Source organism: Sciurus carolinensis, unplaced genomic scaffold, assembly GCF_902686445.1.
Source record: "Sciurus carolinensis unplaced genomic scaffold, mSciCar1.2, whole genome shotgun sequence".
NCBI classification, from domain to species: Eukaryota; Metazoa; Chordata; class Mammalia; order Rodentia; family Sciuridae; genus Sciurus; species Sciurus carolinensis.
Window position 1 is genome coordinate 1718604 of NW_025920123.1, and position 12451 is coordinate 1731054.

Here is a 12451-nt window from a genome sequence, read left to right on the forward strand (position 1 = left end):
ATATGCCATATTCATACTTTCATGGAATATAATTTGATCAATCTCATTCCCCTTTACTCAATAATTACTTTTAGATAAATTAAAGGGTGAATAGAGATATGTTTTTTAAACCTCGACATTTTCCAAGACAGTATCCCTTACCAAGCTTTTTTTTTCTTCTGCATTTCTTTTACTGCAAGTCCAGATACAACTCTGCAGTATCCCAGTGAGATTTTTTTATCCCATGGGCCTGGACCCAAACTGGAATAACTGTCAGCAGCAACATTAATTTCCCCCCTTATTGGCAGGAGGAGTGTGAAAATTGGTGTGGAAAAAGAAACTGAAATCTCTGCTCATCTCAGGAGGCAGCCACTGGGGACCTGATGTAACCCATTAGGGGGATGGCCATGTGGAGGCAGGTTTCCTATCTGTCTGAACAATTCTCACAGTCTTGGTAAATAGATACTTTAAATCCCCAGAGCCAGCAAACTTCTTCAGGATTTTCTTCTAATCTTATGTAGACTGGGCCTAAGGCATTTTCTAATTGTGAGTAATTTACTTGGGAAAGCTCAGGAGCCTGCATCCCAGGGAGTGTGACCCCTCAAACATCATGCAGGGAACTGCTCACTGCCTCCTTCCACCATGTGCCTAGGCCTTTCCTTCTCAGGAATTCTTGCCTCCTCTCCAAGGAGAAGCTAGGCAATACCCTTTCTTTAAGGATGAAGGGACAGAACCTTCTCAGTTACCTGTTTTCCCTGATTCCTCCTTTCTCTTCCTTCAGCCTGACTACCCTGACTGCTTCCCACATCTTACTAGGTACCTTCCACTGATCTATACTTTCTTTCTGTCACTCCACCTGCATTACCATCCTTGCTCAGAACTCACATTTCATGCAACTTCTAATGACATATGAAATACACTTAGAGCACTAGTTCATAGTGCCACTAATAAATTGGAGTCAGTCTGCTTACAGCAAGAATGGGTACAGGATCTCTGATCAGGGTGCCCCTGCCATCCTCCATTACCTATTTGCACAGTTATGTAATGCTTCTTCCCCTGTAGTGCAAATACTAGTCCTGACTTACTCTAGTCAGCTCCCTGAAGGCAGAGGTCTTGGTATCTATCTGCCTAGAAATGTCAGAAGACACTCAGGGAAAGTTCTACTTGGGGAAGTGTTCCAAAGCTGAGCAAGTATCTGATCAAAGGTGTAGAAACATGAAAGGGACTAGGTCAGAATATTTCATCCCAGATATACAACAACAGAGTGAGCCATGAGGGAAAGTACAAAGTGACAACCAAGGGCAGAACCTGGGTGACACTCACCAAGGAAACAAGAGGAATCTCTGTCCTGAGTAGAGATTTAGACTGGATGACCTTCAAACCTCCAGTGTGCTGGAAATCTTAACCCCAAGGTCAGTGTGATGATCAACTGGACTATGAGGTACCCAGATATCATCCTGAGTGTCCATAAGGGTGGTTCTAGATGAAATGACATTTGAATCCACAGAGCAAGCAGAGCAGATAGCCCTTCCTGAAGTAGCTAGGCTACATCCCAAAATCTGAAGACATGAATAGAAGAAAAGAACTAATGAGAGGAATCTTCTTTAGTCTGGCTGCTCCAACTGGGACACTGGTCTTTTTCTGGCCTTTGTACTAGGACTGCAACATGGGCTCATCTTGGCTTTCAAAATGAGCCTGCCATATTTTGAACTGGAACTTATACCACTGTACTGTCCTGATTCTTGGGCCTTCAAACCCAAACTGCAACTACAAATCAGTTCTTCATCTTGCTAATTGCAGACTACAGAACTTTTCAACCTCTATGAATGTGTGAGCCAATTCCTCACAATAAATCTCAGTTTCCATCCTACCCTCTCTCCTTCTCTCTCTCTTTCTACATACATCGATGTGCACACATACCACACACACACACTCTCTCTCTCTCTCTCTCTCTCTCTATATATATATATATATATATATATATATATATAGATAGATAGATAGATAGATAGATATAGGTTCTATATAGATAGATAGATAAATAGATAGATAGATAGATAGATAGATAGATAGATAGATAGATAGATATAGATATAGGTTCTTTGTCTCTGGAGAACCACTGTTAATACATTAGTCTTGTACAGAACTTTACTAAGTGCTATATTCTGTGTAGAAGGCATCAAGTCATGGGGAAACTGGCTTAGACCCAGTCTAGTCCATCAAACGGTGTCTCCAGCTTTCCAATTGAACTCTTCACTTGATTTAAGAGAAAAAATAAGTTTTGTCTTTTTTTTCCTCCTCTATTCTTACAATCTGTCCTTTGTTATTTGGCAAGAACTGGTAGCTTTTCTTCTGGTTTGACTGGATCTGGAAATAACATGGTTATTTTTGTTTAAACATAATAGCAAAGAAGAACTAAGCTTATATGCAATTTAGCCTTATCAAGCCCAGACATATTTGTTTGTGTACAATCAGCATGCCTGAGTGATGTCAGAAGAGCTTGAAAACAACATATTCTGAAGCCAGAGTTGTTTGTGGGTGGAACCTTCCCAAATAATAAGCATTGTATACAGGATGGGAAGTAGAATGTGTTATTTAGTTCAATACTACCTGCTTTAGTCCATACAGCATGTCATGCGACTCAGACCCAAAACAGGAATGGAAAGAAATGAAAGGGGAGGGCATAAACATGGAAGAAGTTATATATTTGGGAGTTCTATCAAGCCACTCAATAAATAATTGGTGAATTACTATGAATAATTATGACTTTGAAAATAAGCAATAAAATTGCATTTATGTGGATCTGCATCTGTACACATAAGAAGATGGTATCGTAGAGATATTATGAATGCATTCATTTAGAGGGCTGGTGTTATTGATGAATTGCCAGTCACCAAGTTTCAGGGTGCCCTAAGACCCTCATTGTAGTCTTTGTTTTTCTTTCTCTTGGTGGTATCTTCCCTTTGCTTTGCAGTTGGCTGCCATTGACTTCCTGAGTTCTGCATGTGCTCTGTCCCACGCACACTCAAGCCACTTCCAGTCACATGGGTGCTTCCATGTATGCATGATAGTGGCAGAGCATTGTCTCTGAACTTGTCCTCAAAGACAGCATTATGCAGGAACTGCATTTCTAGCAGCAATGCTAGTTTTATTCCAAACTACCTTTGTACCCATGTATACAAAGAGAAAATAAAAACAATTTCAATTAAAAGTAATTATGTTCACTGAAAATTAATTGTCCTGTGCTAATCCAGTGCATTGGTAAAGTGCAACATTTTGCCATCTAAGGTTTTATGCTCCAACCCCCACTCCAGCATCTGACCTATGAGTATGACCCAGAGGCTGATGTCTAAAATTGAACATATTGTGGTTATTTCAGGAAGTGCTAATTCCTGTTTAATACCCACTTCCCTGAAACAGAATCTTGCCAGTGACTGAAGAGATGAATATTAAGAAAATAAAAATTAAGACAATTTGTCATGAGAGTTGCAAAAGAAAGTTTTCTTTAAATTTTTTCACTTGTAAGGAAACAAAATATAAACATCTAAATTGTCTAATTATTGAGGGTTCTTATATGAGTAAATTTTGGTATCACATGCTCATTCTAAAACCCTGCAACAGTGATCTGATTCATCAGATTACAGTGGAGCCCTGGGAATCTAAATTTTGAATCAAATTAAAGAAAAAATTCTATACTATTCAGATGAAGGCCATCTGTAAAATCATACTTCAAAATACAGCCTTCTTTTAACTTCTTTCATTTCAATTTGATACAATGAAATTCTAAAAGATAAAAAATGCAGAAACATGCATGAAAATGTAAAACCAAAAGAAAATATTTTAGAAACTATTAGCTAGAGCTACCTCTTCATTTGTTTACTGTAAATATGGGATATTCCTTTGACCAAATATGGTCTCTGTTTTGTCATTTAATTACAGAGAAATAAGAGGATCCACTGCTCATGGTCCCCACATTACTCAGGGAAATGATATTTGTAGAACTGACTTGGAATTAGTAAATTGCTCCATAAAAGGAGGACATTGGTCACATTATAACTATACACACTGTAATTCAGCATTCATTCGGAATGCTGGTTCCTCTTGGCTAGCCAGCCTGCACAATGGAAGATGGCTGAATGACAGAGATGGAAAGAAGATTCTGCCTCTGGTTCTTGAAAAGCTCATACTGTGGGAGTAAGACACATTAAACAGCCAAGAGGTGAGAGCTACAGTGAAAGGAAGGGCTTTGTAAACAATGAGAAAACAATAGATTATGGAAATTTGCAGACTATATGGCAGGACATTATGAAGGAACTGAGTTATGAAGACGGCCTTCCGAATAGGTGAATCTGTTGTTAGGTAGAGAGTGTGTGTGTGGATTCATTTCAGGTAAAAAAGACAGCAAAATGGAGAAAAATGGAAAGAGAGATACCAAGGCCAAACACAGGAATCAGAACCTTAAGAAATGTGGGAAGGGACAGAAAATGACAAGAGAGATAGTTTGAATTTCAGGAAATCACAAAGTTCATCCCAGTTAATTCTTAACTTGAATAGATTCCAGTCATACACTAGTCTACAAAGCCTCTTTATTTGTTTGACAGATCAACATGCTAAACGTACCAATCGATAGCTATAAATCTCTTCAGTGGCAGCAGTTATAGCGATATAACACAGCATCCAAGGAAACCCGCTCATAAAGACTAAGTTAAGTACCACCCCATTATCAGCATAGATTTATTGACCTATTGATATGTCTAAAAGGTCTCTATTGTAAAATTAGTGAATATGTAAAAAGTATTAACTTGAAGGATAGTACAAGCAGATTTAAAAATAAAACTGTTCTTGTTATTGGATTCACAGGTTTCTTTTTCAACATGTCATGTTTTTTCTAGTAAATTTCAATATCTCTAAACTTTTTGATATAATTTTTCAATCACACAGAGAAAAATAAAACATCAACTTGGAATTCCTAAATGCCCTTTGTACATGTCTGTACTTTACACAAGAGCACAGAGGGATATTTTTCTCTACTTTGAGCATTATGAGTTAATAGACTTTTAAATAGAATGTCAAACACAAAAGAATAATTTTGGTACAATGGCATGAGAAGTAAATGTATGGATTGATTCTCTGATAGGCATTTTACCCTCTACCTCCCTCCCATGCACTTGTTAAGTGATTCACGCAATTGACCAGAGTGTCAGGGACTCTGATTGACCAGAGTGTCAGGGACTCAAGCTTTCTACTTATCAAACAATATGGGCAGGAAGTTCTCAGCCCCTTGCCTCAACACTCAAATAGAGATAGGTGTGAAAGCACACTGATGACTATTTCAGAATCCTTCTTTATTTCTCCAAAAAGAAAGTAAAGATTACTGACTATTTGCAGGATGTGAGGCACAATATAATCCACTGTAGAGGGTCTGCAAAAGACTCAGTTATCTCTGGGGGCTTGAGATGTTGCTTAAAAAATGTGAAGTGAACTGGTTTCTTCTCAATCTTATCACATGATTTCCCACCAAACAAAGGAGTTCTCGAAAGAAGATCAAATAAAAGGAAGGAGCAGCAGATTGATGTTAGGAGATTGGGATTCAAGCTTTGAATACTTGAATCTATCACATTACTTTTCTCTGCCTTGTTTTCCACATGGGTAAGTAAAGTGCCTATATCAGACTGGATATCAAAAGTCATGTCATATGAAGGACCAGAGGAAATCGAACATTGTGACGGTCCTGGCTCTGAAGTTGGTATCTTTTGTCTGTAGTCCTGTTTTAGTTAACTTTTTCATCACTGTGACCAAAAACCCTAACCAGAACAACATAGAAGAAGAAAAATTTACTGGGATCTCAGTTCACAGTTGGCCAACTCCCTAACACTGGGTTCAAGGTGATGCAGAACATCGTGGCAGAAGGACATGGTGGAAGAAACAGGCTTAGAATATGGCAATCAGGAAGCAGAAAGAGTTCTGCTCACCAGGAACAAAATATAAACCCCAAAGTCATGCCCCCAGTGACCCACCTCCTATAGTCACTCCCTACCTGCTTACAGTTACTACCCGTTAATCCATATCAGTGGATTATTCCATTGACTAGGTTACACCTCTTCTAATCTAATAATTTAACCTCTGCACAGTTTTGTATTGTGCCATACATGAACTTCTGGTGGACACCTCATATATTTCTCCTCTCATTGGTGGCTTTAAGAGGTGTTTTATGGGATGATGAATAAGCTCTTGCTCTTCCCCCATCCCTGAATTCTTACTCTGACTGCAATTTTATTCTGATGGCCAATATTTTTGAGAAATAACTGTGGCGTCCGCACCAGTATCTAGGATCCCTTGGAATTTCTTTCCTTCAATAAATAAGGTAAGAGTGGGTCTTTTGTGGGAGATAGGTTGAACCCAATACACATCAGAGGAACCTAAAGAGGCCATGTTTCATGGTGAATTTTGGGCGGCAGGAGTGTTTCCTGAATTGAGGGGAAGGAGTATTAATTGTGCAATTCTTGTTCCTGCAGGGATGGCCTGTTACTCTGTTAATAGCTGTGGCCAGTATTTTAATTTCTCCAGTGTAATCATTATCAATGATGCCAGGGAAGACCTGAACACCTTGTAAAGTGGTAGAAGTTCTCCCAAGAATAAGAGCACACATATGAGGTGGAGGGGGGCCTACAACCCCAGTGGTTATTATTTGGGGTCCTTATATAGAGTCTAATATTGTATCGGTGGAGGCACAGAGGTCCAATCCTGCGCTGCCTGGGGTAGCGTGTTGGAGGGAGGTGATTGTGGAGAAGGACAGGGGGCCTGGATTGGGTTGGGAGTCTGAGAGGGAACAAACCTTATTGCCCCTGGGTTTGCTCTGGGGGCGGTCGGGGCCAGGGGCTGGTCCCGAGAGGAGTTTCCCGGAAGTTAGAGGGAATAGGCTGTCCAAGGGCATTGATCTTGGATCTACATTCCTTGGCCCAGTGGCGACCTTTACCACATTTAGGGCAAAGGGTGAGCGGAGGTGGTTTAGCCCCTGTTTGAGGAGATATGGGTCCTTGACCCAGTCTCCCTGTTGGGCACTCTCGCGCAAAATGGCCAGGTTGTTTGCAAGTAAAGCAAGTACGTGGGCCAAGGTTGTGAAGGGCCTTGGTGAAGGCGGCGCCAATAGCGAGACCCATGGCATGGGCCGTTCCTACCCCAGCACACAGCCTAATGAAGTCAGAAAGGTCCCCTTTATCTTTATGGGGCCAAAGAACATCTTGACATATTGGGTTGGCATTTTCAAAGGCAAGATATTTTACAAAGGAGCTCTCGCTTTCACTTGGTCCAAGTAAGCGCTCCGCAGCTAGATTAAGCCGGGCAACAAAGTCACTGTAAGGCTCGTCAGGACCCTGATGAATTTTTGCTAGGGAGGTGGTGGCCGAGCCCTTTTGAGGGAGCCGTCTCCAAGCATGCAAACCAGCAGTTTGAACCTGTGCTAGGAGCCCAGTAGGGAAGTGCGCCTGTTTAGGGTTAGTATCAAATGGCGCATTACCCACTAGTTTAACATAGGTCCAGGATTTAGAGGAAGCCTTGGTTGAATTTTTTTGGGCAGTTTCCCGACAGTATTCCTTAAAGTCTGCGTTCCACAACAGGAAGTCACCTGCACTGAGGGTGGCTCGGGCCAAAAATTTCCAATCATTAGGGGTGAGCCATTGTGTACTATGGTTCTCTAGCAAGGCCAGTGTATAAGGTGCAGTGGGGCCATACTGAGCACAAGCCTTTTTAAGTCTTTCAAGAAAACGGAGGCTCAGCCTTTTATAAGAACCAAGGGCTCCACTCTGTCTAGAGGTGGACTCCTCCTCATCCCCCGATTCCTGGTCCTCCTCTTGTTCTCTCTCTGGTTCTACCTCTTGTTCCTTCCCTGATTCCTTTTCCTGACCTCCTTCTAGACCCTCTGCTTTAGTCTGTGCGAGCTGATCTGCTTGACTGCGAGTAACTGGAAAGGCAAGAACAGGCTGACCACGTGGCTTCACCTTATGAGTATTAAGGGGTTTGGGGCCAGTTTGTGTTAACTCCGTGCCCAAGGCCAGTGAGCGAAGTTCGGCATCAAGGGCTTTTAGTTCTTTTAAAAGTTGGATTTGTTCCCGCCTATGTTGGAGAGACTCACGTAAAGGGGTTAGATTAGGAAAGGGAAGCGGGGAAAAAATATCTGGGGGGGGGGCAGTAGGTCCCTGAAGGGCCGGAGCACGAAAGGCAGGGGGTGTATAAGAGGGAAGTGGATTTTTAAGAGGTGGCAGGTCTGGAGAATGGTGTTGAGCCGCTGCCTCCTGCAGGGTAGCCTTCTCCTCTGGGGTCACCTCATCATAGGGATTTAAAACCGGATAAATCTTAGGGGGATTTTTAGGGGACTCTTTTGGTAAGGTGGGGTCTGGGAGGGTCCCGGGTCTGGGAGGGTCCTGGGGTCCTGAGAAGGCTGAGTAGGGGGCATTTGAATACTAACCGAAGGGCATGCCGAGGGGGGGCGAGAGGTGGATTGCATTGCCTGCTCCCCAATTTTTACAAGTTTTAAAGTACCACTGTCAAAGGGTGAACTTTTAAGAATCTCATTAATTAAATTCCAATAAGAAAAGGCAGTGACAGGCACCTTTTGAGGACCAAAAGTCTCATAATAATCTTTGAGGCAGTCTCCTACTCTGAGCCACCTTTTACCATCAATTGACCCCTCGAGGGGAAACCAAGGACACAAATCCTCTATGTATGAAAAGAATAATTTTAAGTCCTTTTTCTTAACACGCGCTCCCCGAGTCTTGAGGGCCTCCTTGAGACCCGACAGAAACAAATCATGTGACGAAACTGCTTGTCCCATGGTGTGTCACTCACCTTGCGCCGGCCTCACTCTCCTCCTGGATCTGACTCCCGGTCGCGTTTACCGAGGCGATCCTGAATCCCGCTTGGCCAAGTCTTCCCTGGAGGGCGGCGTTCGCTTCTCTGGCAAAGGTTCCAATCAACCACGTTGGGCGCCAACTGTCCCGACCTGCGGGACATCAACGCAGGACGGCAAACCTAAGAGAGAAGGAATGAAGGAACAAGAGACACAGGGAGTGACAGCAAGACAGGAATTCTGATCAAGCTGCAAATTTTTATTGTTCTCAAGGGTATTTATGCTGAGGGAATGAGGGGTATGATGAGACACAGGCTGGTTGGCTGTGTTTTTCTTTTGGGCTCCTGATAAGGTGCAAGTTCACGCCGGCGGGCCATAGGCAGAACTATCAGCCAGAAGTGGGGAGGGGGCGTGCTCCGGGAATCCGTCAGCCTTCAGCTGCAGGGTGCCTGAGTCAGCTGCAGGGTGTTTGCACAGGGGAGGCAACCGCAAAATGCTCCCTGGGCTGCTGCTTATCATAAAGGTCAGAACGTCCTCAGAATGAGAACTTCTTCTTGGTCCCTGACACTATAAGTCTCTTGGACTTGATTTTCCATTTCATTCTTCAGATTTGGGAAATTTTCTGAAATTATTTCATTGAATAGATTGTTCATTCCTTTGGTTTGTTTCTCTAAGCCTTCCTCAATCCCAATAATTCTCAAATTTGGCCTCTTCATGATATCCCATATTTCTTGGAGATTCTGTTCATGATTTCTTACCATCTTCTCAGTTTGTTCAACTTTGTTTTCGAGGTTAAATATTTTGTCTTCAATATCTGAAGTTCTGTCTTCCAGGTGTTCTATCCTATTGGTTATGCTTTCTATGGAGTTCTTAATTTGGTTTATTGTTTCCTTCATTTCAAGGATTTCTGTTTGGTTTTTTTTCAATATCTCTAACTCTTTATTGAAATGATCTTTTGCTTCCTGTATTTGCTCTGTTAACTGTCAATTGGTGCGATTATTCAATGCCTACATTTGCTCTTTCATCTCATTGTTTGATTCCCTGATAATTTTAATTATGTACATTCTGAACTCCCTTTCTGTCATTTCTTCTGCCATGCTGTCATTGGACTTTATTGATGTAACATCTAGATTTGTTTGGGGCATTTTCTTCCCTTGTTTTCTCATATTGTTCAGGAATCAGTGGGTCTTTAAGATATTGCAGATTTCCTCTATCAACTTATAATGTCCCTGAAGATTGTTAGTATATCCCCTCTTATCCTTCAGTAGCCTGAAGTCTTGGAGCAAGTTAATAATGCAGAGCTCCACGAAGAAGCTGCCTCTCTAGGGGTGGTGACCCTCAGGAGGCGTATATTCCCTGCTAGTGGGCAGAGGTGCCTCCACTTGTTGACCAATGGTCATCCAATGGGGAACTAGGCTGCGGGCTGAGGCAAGGCCTGTCTGTGCCTGTGTCTCTGGTTTTACCATCCCTGTGAGACAACCTCACCCGGCAGAAAAGACTCACCCGGTGGGGAGGTCTTGCTTGTCAGTTCCCCTCCTAGAGGTTCCCCTCAATCTACAACTACCACCAGGGCTGGGCTGTCTTCCTCTGCAACATTCCCAGGGGCCCGGACCTACCTCCTGGGCCTGGGAGCCTCACCCTTCGCAGGCGAGTCTCCTTAGGCCGCCTCTCCTCAGAGAATCTGCCTGCAGTCCTGGAAACTCCGCTCTGCCCCTAGGCATGTGTCTGTGTGGCTCTTCCATCAAGAAGCCGGTCCTGGGACCCTGCTCTGCACCTAATCACCTGGCTATGCGACCCCTCCTCTGAGCCGCCACCTGGAGCCCCATACAATAGCTCCGATTCCCAGAGACCCGCCACACACTTCTTCCTCTGGACAGCTGCCCGGTGTTCTGATGCAGTCACTAGGAGTCCAAGCAACTCACTTCGTGTCTCCTCCTCCCGCCAACTGCCCGTAGCCCTAGGCAGTCACTCCAAGTCCAAGTGACCCACCCTGTTCCTCCTCCTCCTCCTCCTGGTAGCCCCCCAGGTGTTCAGGAGCAGTGGCTCTGAGATGAAGTGACCCACTGCGCTCCTCCTCCAGGCGGGCCACCGGTGTTCAGGAGTGGTCGCTTTGAGTCCAATCAACTCACCACTCGCCTCCTCCTCTGGCAACCTGCCTGTGACTCTGATGCAGTCACTCCTAGACCAAGTGACCCGCCGCACTTCTCCTCTTCCTCCGGGCACCCCCCTGGTGTTCAGGAGCAGTCGTTCTGAGTCCAAACAACTCACCACTCGCCTCCTCCTCTGGCAACCGCCTGTGGCTCTGATGCAGTCATTCCTAGACCAAGCGACCCACCGCGCTTCTCCTCTTCCTCTGGGCAGCCCCCCAGTGTTAACAAGTGGTAGTTCTGAGTCCAAACAGCTCACCACGCAGCTCCTCCTCAGGCAGCTGCCCGGAGCCCCAGTGGTTGCTCCCAGTCCAAGTGCTGTGCTGAGCCGCCTCCTCTACGATGATCCCAGTTGTCCGTGTTTACCGCTCCAGGGGGTGAGGAGTGTCTTGCCGAGCAACTCTACTTCACAAAGTTCCCTGCTTTCTGGGGCTACTGCCCCTTCCGGGATGCCTCCCCAATGGGAGAGACCACCCGACGGCTTTAAGTTGGTCCCAAGTCTCTCACTATCTCCTCTTTTGAATCCTGCATCCTGGAGCAACATGAAATGCAGTCGACCTCTAGTCCGCCATCTTGAAGACCTCTAATTATTCTTTACCGAGAAAAATTTTTCAAAACTATGTGCTAAGAACCACAAAATATTCAAATGAATAGTAAAGACCTTAAACCTGAGCAAAAACAGACAGTCTCACAGTACATGCCAGCACAGAGTCCTATCTTTCTTCTAGACCCTGCTATGGATTCTTCACACCTTGGAATTACCTTTCTAAATGACCCTGAATATACTTCTAGAGGCTGAATGGACCTCACACCAGGTCTCTTGCTCTGAAAAGTGGAGAGTCTCTTGGGTGTTCAAACCTCTACATCTAATGGTCAGCCAATGAACATTGAGAGAGCATTTCCAAAAGGTCAGGCACATGGACTGGAGAATTCCCTTGCAGCATGGAACTACCTGGTGATGGAAGGAAAGGCAGGTGAGATAAGAGGACAGCAGACATCCTCTTTCCCCACACCTCTGTATTCAGACACAGAGTTTCAAGTTGCACAAGAATTTTAAATTCAATCTCACCTTCCAGATGGTTATAGAGATGCATTTGTCTTCAAGGTAGGAAAAAACTGTAACATATTCAATTAAAATTTTTGTTAGACTGATATATTATTTTTAAGTGCACATTAGTCAAAAGTATATTTGGAACTTTCATGTTTACTTAACCAAATATTTAGGATAGACCTAAGGTATTACTATTGTCTACAAGAAGTTTACTGTTAAGGAGATAAAATAATATATACAAAATTTTCATTGTGCTTCAGCAGGAACATTAAATCAGATTAAAAAAAAGACTATTAACCCATTTATTTTTATTCTTTCAGCCTAGGTTAAAAATTCTTAGCATCCCATATTGATGATTTAGGTCCCTAAGGAATGCTTTGTTCAAGGAACTGGTTCATCTTGGTTTCATTTTGATGATGTACCAGGACT